Genomic DNA, 11,896 nt, shown 5'->3' with positions numbered 1-11,896 from the left:
CTTCCGTTCCCGCCTCAGGTTGAGGCGACGGCGAAGGCGAAGGTCTGTCGCCTCTCTGAGGGGAAAAGCAGAGGGCTACGTGTGGCCACCTCAGAAACACGAACGCTTGTTATTTGTCTGCAAGTGGTTTGTGGGTTTTTTTTAAATAATAATAAAAAAGAGAAATATATATCTACCAGCGAGCTTTCTGTATAGAAGTTATAGTAAGAATAATACGAAACAACGCAAAACAACAAATAATGGGTCTTGGTCACCAGGTACGAAGCCAAATGAAGATGATGATAATTATTCTATATGTATTTATAGCACATATAAATACCTGTCGGGGACTCAAGACAGCTCACAGATGAAAATAAGAACAGCTAAAATCGCGCATATGTATATATGTATATGTGTGTGTGTGTATATATATATAGAGAGAGAGACATAATGTGTATAAGGCAGAAAATAAGGCAGCATAGCTAGATAGCTAGAAAATAAGAACAGCTAAAATCGCGCATATGTATATATGTATATGTGTGTGTGTGTGTATATATAGAGAGAGAGAGACATAATGTGTATAAGGCAGAAAATAAGGCAGCATAACTAGATAGCTAGAAAATAAGAACAGCTAAAATCGCGCATATGTATATATGTATATGTGTGTGTGTGTGTATATATATACATATATAGACATAATGTGTATAAGGCAGAAAATAAGGCAGCATAGCTAGATAGCTAGAAAATAAGAACAGCTAAAATCGCGCATATGTATATGTGTGTGTGTGTGTGTGTGTGTATATATATATATATATATAGACATAATGTGTATAAGGCAGAAAATAAGGCAGCATAGCTAGATAGCTAGAAAATAAGAACAGCTAAAATCGCGCATATGTATATATGTATATGTGTGTGTGTGTGTGTGTGTGTGTGTATATATATATATATTTGCTTTCGTAGATTTTCACGGGTACAGGAATGCAGGTTTTGGTGTCTTCGGGTGTCTTCCCGTGTAAGAGTCGGGGTGTCTGTGCGACGTTTCGACGAGGTCTCACTCGTCATCTTCAGGCTGGTGCTTTCGGCTTCTTGTTACTGGAACAGAGCAGAATCTGGTGTTTGAGTTCCTATAAATACTGTTGAGGGGTGTGGTGTATAGCCTCCAACGTTCTGGGCAGAGAGGAAGTTCCTAGATTAGTGTGCCTTTTCTTCTTTTGTTCCTTAATTACTTGAGGGATATCTTGAGTGATTTCATGAGTGATATTCTGAATACCACTGGGTGGGTCATTAAGTGTAGATTAGTTGCTAAAGCTTTCGTGTCTTGACCTCTTGAGCTTGTGAAGAGTTTTTCTGAGAAGATGGCTGTGCTGCATTTAGTTGTGCTCTGGCTTGGCTTCGTGTATAGGGGCGAGCTGTGGTTTTGTGCTTTGTGCCAGCCAGATCTGTGTAGGGATTGCAGGGGGGTGCAGCATCCGGAGGTGCCACTATAGTTTGGCTACTGGATGGAGTCTGTAATATGTCTGTGGAGAGGGTCTGGGTTTGGGTCTGGTGTGGTTGATTGGTGACGGCGTTCTGTGTGCCTCTGGTTCTGGTGTCGGTTTTTGTGGGGAGGGCTAATTTCCAGATGTCTGGCAGGCGGGACGTGTCGTCACGCTTGTTCATGTTGTGAGGGTGTTTCTCTATCTCGATGGCTTCCATGATTATTCTCTTGTGGTGATGTTCCATGTTAAAGAGCAATTTGGAATCTGCAAAATTAATTTCGTGTCCTGTTTCTTTCATGTGTTGGAAAAGAGAGGAAGTTTTTTCTTCTTTTTTGACGGCATTCTTGTGTTCTGCGATACGTGCATTTATTCGTCTGTTTGTTTGTCCAATGTACGTGGCTGGGCAGACTTTGCAGATTCCAAATTGCTCTATCCCTGAACTATCCCTAATCAGAAACGAAATACATAAGAAAAGATACCTACTAAACCTAACCAACAAAGATCTGCTCACTCTTCACCTCAAACTATGTAACAAAATCCACCCTGCACTCTGGGACAAATGCAAACAACTAGCCGTCTGGAGAGCTGAAACTGAGACCTCACATAAGACAGACAGACACACCAACAAACTCTACAAACTAGAGAAACGCCAGAAACCCAGCCACCCTCCACAACAACCCATGAAACAAACAGTACATAACATATCAGACAGGATCCTCACCCCAACTGAAACCAAAGTACTCTCCAAAGGTTTCAACTTTGCAGTCGCCCCCAGACGCATCCCCACGGAAAACATCATATGCGGAGTCGAAGCTAGCCTGACCAAAATCGACCCAGATGAAGCCAATAAAATCAGACTTGAAGTCACCAACATCCTTTGCTCCAGCAAACCACCCAGAAGCAATTTACACAAAGAAGAACAGAAAGCACTCACCAACCTGAGGAAAGACAACAACATAATCATTCTCCCAGCAGACAAAGGCAACGCCACTGTTGTGATGAACACATCGGACTACCAAGCAAAACTATCAAATCTACTCCAAGACCCTACCTACCAACCTATAAAAACAGATCCCACCACCTATCTGGAAAAAACCACCAAATCCAAAATAAAAGCCTCTCCTATCAGTGAAGAAATCCAGCTAAGAATCATCCCCAGAGAAAAATCTTCCAGATGCCCCAAACTCTACGGTCTCCCCAAGATACACAAAGAAGGAACACCACTCAGACCAATAGTCAGCTCCATAGGCTCACCTCTACAAAATCTCGCTAAATTTCTCGCTAAGCAACTTCAGCCCTATGCAGAATCCATCGCTTCACACGTTACTAACTCCTTCCAGTTCATAGAAACAATAAAGAAGCAATACCTACATCCCGATGACCTACTTGTGAGCTTCGATGTTGTATCTCTCTTCACTCAAGTGCCCATTAATGAAGCCTTGACAGCCATTCAAAACAAATACAACCCCCCCAAATACATCCTGGACCTGACCAACCACTGCCTAACCAACACGTACTTCATCCACAATGGACAAAGATACAAACAGATAGAAGGAGCACCTATGGGATCACCCCTCTCACCGGTCATCGCAAATTTGTACATGGAACACTTTGAAACCAATGCTTTAGACAAGTCAGAACACAAACCCAAACTTTGGCTCAGATATGTTGACGACACCTTTGTAATTTGGCCACACGGGAAAGAAAAACTAGATAGCTTCCGCACACATCTCAACAGCCTACACCCCAAAATACAATTCACTATGGAAATAGAAGACAACAACCAACTCCCCTTTCTTGACGTCCTAATCTACAAAAAACCTGATGGCTCCCTAGGACACACTATCTACCAGAAAAAAACACACACCAACCGCTACTTACATGCACAATCACACCACCACCCTGCACAAATAAACTCCGTAGCCAAGACTCTCATCTCCAGAACCAAACGCCTGGCTGACAAAGACCACTTGACAACTGAGTTACAGAATCTCTCAAATGTGTTAATCGCCAATGGATACCAGAAAAACAGGGTTACGAAGCTAATCCAAAAAGAAACACCCCCCAAAAACCAAGACACAGAAGAAAACAATGGCATGGCCCTCCTTCCTTATATCAAGGGCACTACAGACAAAATCAGCAAAATCCTCCATAAACACAATATCAAAACAGCCTTCTGCACCAACCAAAAAATAGCCAATATCCTCAGAAACCCAAAAGACAAAATCCAGCTGGAAAACCAAGGGGTCTATGAAATACCCTGCAAAGTCTGCCCAGCCACGTACATTGGACAAACAAACAGACGAATAAATGCACGTATCGCAGAACACAAGAATGCCGTCAAAAAAGAAGAAAAAACTTCCTCTCTTTTCCAACACATGAAAGAAACAGGACACGAAATTAATTTTGCAGATTCCAAATTGCTCTTTAACATGGAACATCACCACAAGAGAATAATCATGGAAGCCATCGAGATAGAGAAACACCCTCACAACATGAACAAGCGTGACGACACGTCCCGCCTGCCAGACATCTGGAAATTAGCCCTCCCCACAAAAACCGACACCAGAACCAGAGGCACACAGAACGCCGTCACCAATCAACCACACCAGACCCAAACCCAGACCCTCTCCACAGACATATTACAGACTCCATCCAGTAGCCAAACTATAGCGGCACCTCCGGATGCTGCACCCCCCTGCAATCCCTACACAGATCTGGCTGGCACAAGGCACAAAACCACAGCTCGCCCCTATACACGAAGCCAAGCCAGAGCACAACTAAATGCAGCACAGCCATCTTCTCAGAAAAACTCTTCACAAGCTCAAGAGGTCAAGACACAAAAGCTTTAGCAACTAATCTACACTTAATGACCCACCCAGTGGTATTCAGAATATCACTCATGAAATCACTCAAGATATCCCTCAAGTAATTAAGGAACAAAAGAAGAAGAGGCACACTAATCTAGGAACTTCCTCTCTGCCCAGAACGTTGGAGGCTATACACCACACCCCTCAACAGTATTTATAGGAACTCAAACACCAGATTCTGCTCTGTTCCAGTAACAAGAAGCCGAAAGCACCAGCCTGAAGATGACGAGTGAGACCTCGTCGAAACGTCGCACAGACACCCCGACTCTTACACGGGAAGACACCCGAAGACACCAAAACCTGCATTCCTGTACCCGTGAAAATCTACGAAAGCAAATATCTCACCTCTACGGGGAGGAAACCTTCCAGCTGACAAGAACCTACGAGAAACTAGAAATCCGAAGAGCCACCATCTTATGTGATCTCCTGTTCCTACGCAACTGCCGAGACAACAACTTAACTCCCACATGCTTCCAACTTAAATTCCACTCTAAAACCCCAGCTACCGAAAGGATCCTGAAACGAACTGAACTATCCCTAATCAGAAACGAAATACATAAGAAAAGATACCTACTAAACCAAACCAACAAAGATCTGCTCACTCTTCACCTCAAACTATGTAACAAAATCCACCCTGCACTCTGGGACAAATGCAAACAACTAGCCGTCTGGAGAGCTGAAACTGAGACCTCACATAAGACAGACAGACACACCAACAAACTCTACAAACTAGAGAAACGCCAGAAACCCAGCCACCCTCCACAACAACCCATGAAACAAACAGTACATAACATATCAGACAGGATCCTCACCCCAACTGAAACCAAAGTACTCTCCAAAGGTTTCAACTTTGCAGTCGCCCCCAGACGCATCCCCACGGAAAACATCATATGCGGAGTCGAAGCTAGCCTGACCAAAATCGACCCAGATGAAGCCAATAAAATCAGACTTGAAGTCACCAACATCCTTTGCTCCAGCAAACCACCCAGAAGCAATTTACACAAAGAAGAACAGAAAGCACTCACCAACCTGAGGAAAGACAACAACATAATCATTCTCCCAGCAGACAAAGGCAACGCCACTGTTGTGATGAACACATCGGACTACCAAGCAAAACTATCAAATCTACTCCAAGACCCTACCTACCAACCTATAAAAACAGATCCCACCACCTATCTGGAAAAAACCACCAAATCCAAAATAAAAGCCTCTCCTATCAGTGAAGAAATCCAGCTAAGAATCATCCCCAGAGAAAAATCTTCCAGATGCCCCAAACTCTACGGTCTCCCCAAGATACACAAAGAAGGAACACCACTCAGACCAATAGTCAGCTCCATAGGCTCACCTCTACAAAATCTCGCTAAATTTCTCGCTAAGCAACTTCAGCCCTATGCAGAATCCATCGCTTCACACGTTACTAACTCCTTCCAGTTCATAGAAACAATAAAGAAGCAATACCTACATCCCGATGACCTACTTGTGAGCTTCGATGTTGTATCTCTCTTCACTCAAGTGCCCATTAATGAAGCCTTGACAGCCATTCAAAACAAATACAACCCCCCCAAATACATCCTGGACCTGACCAACCACTGCCTAACCAACACGTACTTCATCCACAATGGACAAAGATACAAACAGATAGAAGGAGCACCTATGGGATCACCCCTCTCACCGGTCATCGCAAATTTGTACATGGAACACTTTGAAACCAATGCTTTAGACAAGTCAGAACACAAACCCAAACTTTGGCTCAGATATGTTGACGACACCTTTGTAATTTGGCCACACGGGAAAGAAAAACTAGATAGCTTCCTCACACATCTCAACAGCCTACACCCCAAAATACAATTCACTATGGAAATAGAAGACAACAACCAACTCCCCTTTCTTGACGTCCTAATCTACAAAAAACCTGATGGCTCCCTAGGACACACTATCTACCAGAAAAAAACACACACCAACCGCTACTTACATGCACAATCACACCACCACCCTGCACAAATAAACTCCGTAGCCAAGACTCTCATCTCCAGAACCAAACGCCTGGCTGACAAAGACCACTTGACAACTGAGTTACAGAATCTCTCAAATGTGTTAATCGCCAATGGATACCAGAAAAACAGGGTTACGAAGCTAATCCAAAAAGAAACACCCCCCAAAAACCAAGACACAGAAGAAAACAATGGCATGGCCCTCCTTCCTTATATCAAGGGCACTACAGACAAAATCAGCAAAATCCTCCATAAACACAATATCAAAACAGCCTTCTGCACCAACCAAAAAATAGCCAATATCCTCAGAAACCCAAAAGACAAAATCCAGCTGGAAAACCAAGGGGTCTATGAAATACCCTGCAAAGTCTGCCCAGCCACGTACATTGGACAAACAAACAGACGAATAAATGCACGTATCGCAGAACACAAGAATGCCGTCAAAAAAGAAGAAAAAACTTCCTCTCTTTTCCAACACATGAAAGAAACAGGACACGAAATTAATTTTGCAGATTCCAAATTGCTCTTTAACATGGAACATCACCACAAGAGAATAATCATGGAAGCCATCGAGATAGAGAAACACCCTCACAACATGAACAAGCGTGACGACACGTCCCGCCTGCCAGACATCTGGAAATTAGCCCTCCCCACAAAAACCGACACCAGAACCAGAGGCACACAGAACGCCGTCACCAATCAACCACACCAGACCCAAACCCAGACCCTCTCCACAGACATATTACAGACTCCATCCAGTAGCCAAACTATAGCGGCACCTCCGGATGCTGCACCCCCCTGCAATCCCTACACAGATCTGGCTGGCACAAGGCACAAAACCACAGCTCGCCCCTATACACGAAGCCAAGCCAGAGCACAACTAAATGCAGCACAGCCATCTTCTCAGAAAAACTCTTCACAAGCTCAAGAGGTCAAGACACAAAAGCTTTAGCAACTAATCTACACTTAATGACCCACCCAGTGGTATTCAGAATATCACTCATGAAATCACTCAAGATATCCCTCAAGTAATTAAGGAACAAAAGAAGAAGAGGCACACTAATCTAGGAACTTCCTCTCTGCCCAGAACGTTGGAGGCTATACACCACACCCCTCAACAGTATTTATAGGAACTCAAACACCAGATTCTGCTCTGTTCCAGTAACAAGAAGCCGAAAGCACCAGCCTGAAGATGACGAGTGAGACCTCGTCGAAACGTCGCACAGACACCCCGACTCTTACACGGGAAGACACCCGAAGACACCAAAACCTGCATTCCTGTACCCGTGAAAATCTACGAAAGCATATATATATATATATATATATTAATTACTTGAGGGATATCTTGGGTGATTTCATGAGTGATATTCTGAATATCACTGGGTGGGTCATTAAGTGTAGATTAGTTGCTAAAGCTCTCGTGTCTTGACCTCTTGAGCTTGTGAAGAGTTTTTCTGAGAAGATGGCTGTGTTGCATTTAGTTGTGCTCTGGCTTGGCTTCGTGTATAGGGGCGAGCTATGGTTTTGTGCCTTGTGCCAGCCAGATCTGTGTAGGGATTGCAGGGGGGTGCAGCATCCGGAGGTGCCACTATAGTTTGGTTGCTGGATGGAGTCTGTAGTATGTCTGTGGAGAGGGTCTGGGTTTGGGTCTGGTGTGGTTGATTGGTGACGGTGTTCTGTGTGCCTCTGGTTCTGGTGTCGGTTTTTGTGGGGAGGGCTAATTTCCAGATGTCTGGCAGGCGGGACGTGTCGTCACGCTTGTTCATGTTGTGAGGGTGTTTCTCTATCTCGATGGCTTCCATGATTATTCTCTTGTGGTGATGTTCCATGTTAAAGAGCAATTTGGAATCTGCAAAATTAATTTCGTGTCCTGTTTCTTTCATGTGTTGGAAAAGAGAGGAAGTTTTTTCTTCTTTTTTGACGGCATTCTTGTGTTCTGCGATACGTGCATTTATTCGTCTGTTTGTTTGTCCAATGTACGTGGCTGGGCAGACTTTGCAGGGTATTTCATAGACCCCTTGGTTTTCCAGCTGGATTTTGTCTTTTGGGTTTCTGAGGATATTGGCTATTTTTTGGTTGGTGCAGAAGGCTGTTTTGATATTGTGTTTATGGAGGATTTTGCTGATTTTGTCTGTAGTGCCCTTGATATAAGGAAGGAGGGCCATGCCATTGTTTTCTTCTGTGTCTTGGTTTTTGGGGGGTGTTTCTTTTTGGATTAGCTTCGTAACCCTGATACCAGAAAAACAGGGTTACGAAGCTAATCCAAAAAGAAACACCCCCCAAAAACCAAGACACAGAAGAAAACAATGGCATGGCCCTCCTTCCTTATATCAAGGGCACTACAGACAAAATCAGCAAAATCCTCCATAAACACAATATCAAAACAGCCTTCTGCACCAACCAAAAAATAGCCAATATCCTCAGAAACCCAAAAGACAAAATCCAGCTGGAAAACCAAGGGGTCTATGAAATACCCTGCAAAGTCTGCCCAGCCACGTACATTGGACAAACAAACAGACGAATAAATGCACGTATCGCAGAACACAAGAATGCCGTCAAAAAAGAAGAAAAAACTTCCTCTCTTTTCCAACACATGAAAGAAACAGGACACGAAATTAATTTTGCAGATTCCAAATTGCTCTTTAACATGGAACATCACCACAAGAGAATAATCATGGAAGCCATCGAGATAGAGAAACACCCTCACAACATGAACAAGCGTGACGACACGTCCCGCCTGCCAGACATCTGGAAATTAGCCCTCCCCACAAAAACCGACACCAGAACCAGAGGCACACAGAACACCGTCACCAATCAACCACACCAGACCCAAACCCAGACCCTCTCCACAGACATACTACAGACTCCATCCAGCAACCAAACTATAGTGGCACCTCCGGATGCTGCACCCCCCTGCAATCCCTACACAGATCTGGCTGGCACAAGGCACAAAACCATAGCTCGCCCCTATACACGAAGCCAAGCCAGAGCACAACTAAATGCAACACAGCCATCTTCTCAGAAAAACGCTTCACAAGCTCAAGAGGTCAAGACACGAGAGCTTTAGCAACTAATCTACACTTAATGACCCACCCAGTGATATTCAGAATATCACTCATGAAATCACCCAAGATATCCCTCAAGTAATTAATGACCCACCCAGTGATATTCAGAATATCACTCATGAAATCACCCAAGATATCCCTCAAGTAATTAAGGAACAAAAGAAGAAAAGGCACACTAATCTAGGAACTTCCTCTCTACCCAGAACGTTGGAGGCTATACACCACACCCCTCAACAGTATTTATAGGAACTCAAACACCAGACTCTGCTCTGTTCCAGTAACAAGAAGCCGAAAGCACCAGCCTGAAGATGACGAGTGAGACCTCGTCGAAACGTCGCACAGACACCCCGACTCTTACACGGGAAGACACCCGAAGACACCAAAACCTGCATATATATATATATATATATATATATATAGACATAATGTGTATAAGGCAGAAAATAAGGCAGCATAGCTAGATAGATTGTCATGATGCGTATAAAGCAGAAAATAATAGCATGTTAAATAACCAAGCTGAAAAGATGAGTTACAGGGCAGGGTGGGGGTTCCTTCCAGTGGTTGTTAACAAAAGAAAAATACTATAAGCTAGTCAGCACCAGACTATGTTTCCTGGTTTCCCCACACATCCCAGCCTTGTACAAGTTTATCGGTCAAGACCAAGTGCGTACCCCGTTGTATCATTTGCAAAGAGTACAATTCCCGCAATCTTTGGATGGAGGGCAGTGTATACATTTAATATTTTAAAAAATAAATTTTTAAAAGGGCAGGCCGTTAATCTACTCGATTTCCCAGAAGCAAAGAAATGCAAAGGCAACAGGACAATGGGCAGAAACAGAGCACTTGAAAGAAAAAGAAAGAGAATTAAAATATAGTATATAAAATATAAATATAAAATATTTATTTGAGGCAACCTGTGCATATTTTTTTATTTTTGGTGAAAAGAAATCTCTGCTTCTACTTATATTGGAGATATACAGGAGTATAGGAATGTTTTTGCCTGGCACCTAAATATATGCAACGAAGGCGCCAGATGAGACTCTCTGGGGAGAGTATTGCAGAAACAGGAAAGCACCGTACTAGACAAGGTTTGCCCAAAATGCATACCAACGAAAACTTTGTCAGTTATCCCCATTCTGTAGGTGTGACTGAGTGTTCATGGATTGTTCCAAAGAGAACAGATCAAGTTCAATATTGCTCTTTGGTGACTGGGTAATATGTGCTTCTGTACACTAGGTGGCAACCTATGTAATCATTTAGCAGTCTTGGAAAGCAATGCTGAGTTTTGCCGAAAAAGAGGTTGCTAAATAGCATTTAACGTGTGTAGAAGTTACTTGTCTATTTAGATTAGAAAATAACAATATGCAGCTTAATAATGTGAATCATCACAAGAATTTGTTCTCATTAAGCTTTAATTAAAAAAACCACAAGAGAGTGTTGTTGTTTTTAATGAGCCAATACATAGGAGTTTTTACTGACATTAGGAGGACACATATTTTAGTGTGATTAGGAAACTATTTTCTCTCCCTATCTATGGGAATTAGTAGTCCTGTTCATGGGGCTGAATATTTGCATGCCTTTAAAATGTCTCTAATGCCAAAATAAATTTGACATATTGCTACAGGAATGGAGAATATTCTACCTTCAGAGAAAGGCGGGCTCAAGGAAAAGGACTCCACCAATTTTGGTAAGCATTTCTCTTATAAACAAAGAACAGTGTTTCAAGGATGACCTCTGAATCATGTTTTTGTCAAAATTATTGGCTCTGCTACTTAACCCAAAATCAGAAATGAACTGTATAATGCATTTATTATGCTTCAGTCAGACAAGAGTCACAGGACACTGCCTTCTTTACCATACACTTAAGTGATAATTGATTAAGTACTGTGACATCCAATTTTGCCATGTATCTTCACAGCTAAGGAGCAAAAGCCTCAGCTTTTATTGAATTTACATCCTACCCTCCCTTCCGTAGGAGCACTTGATGGCAATGTCAGGAGGCAGGGAGTTCCAAAGAGCAGCTGCTGCCACACTAAAGTATCAATTTCTTACCCCTGTGGAATGAGTATTATGTGGCACCTGTAATTGTAAATAGCCACTCTCTTGAATTTTAGATTGTAATCTTCTCAGGGCGGAGACCTGTTATTTTTGCTTGTTACTCTGTAACAAATAATAATAATAATAATAATAATAATAATAATAATAATAATAATTATTATTTATTATTTGTACCCCACCCATCTGGCTGGGTTTCCCCAGCCACTCTAGGCGGCTTCCAACAAAGATTAAAAATACATTTTATTGTCATTGCCCCCTTTGGGGACAACGAAATTACTTGACTGCTCCATAAAAACACTAATTAAACAATACAGTATAATACAGCAAGGGAGATTAGATGACTTTCAAAGTCCGGACTTCCCATTCAGGGCCGAGATCGCTCTGGAGAAGAAGCTGTTCTTAAGACGGCTCGTTCTTGTCTTCATCGTCCTGTATCTCCGTCCCGAAGGCAA

The 11,896-nt window shown here is 42.7% G+C and overlaps 1 long non-coding RNA gene across 2 annotated transcripts; it reads left to right on the top strand.

The window, feature by feature from the left end:
- The first annotated feature begins 8 nt into the window (after positions 1 to 8).
- LOC309533348 lies at positions 9 to 11,117 on the top strand. 2 transcript variants are annotated; one of them, XR_014220151.1, is made up of 2 exons: positions 9 to 126; positions 11,011 to 11,117. It is a non-coding gene; the product is annotated as an uncharacterized lncRNA (long non-coding RNA). The 2 variants fall into 2 exon arrangements; XR_014220152.1 differs by lacking the exon at positions 9 to 126 and adding an exon at positions 136 to 257.
- Positions 11,118 to 11,896: the final 779 nt, after the last annotated feature.

The sequence above is a fragment of the Podarcis vaucheri genome (assembly GCF_965113315.1).
Source record: "Podarcis vaucheri genome assembly, chromosome: 5".
Taxonomy (NCBI): domain Eukaryota; kingdom Metazoa; phylum Chordata; class Lepidosauria; order Squamata; family Lacertidae; genus Podarcis; species Podarcis vaucheri.
The sequence above is the reverse complement of the archived record's forward strand: the minus strand, read 5'-3'. Positions and strand labels throughout refer to the sequence as shown.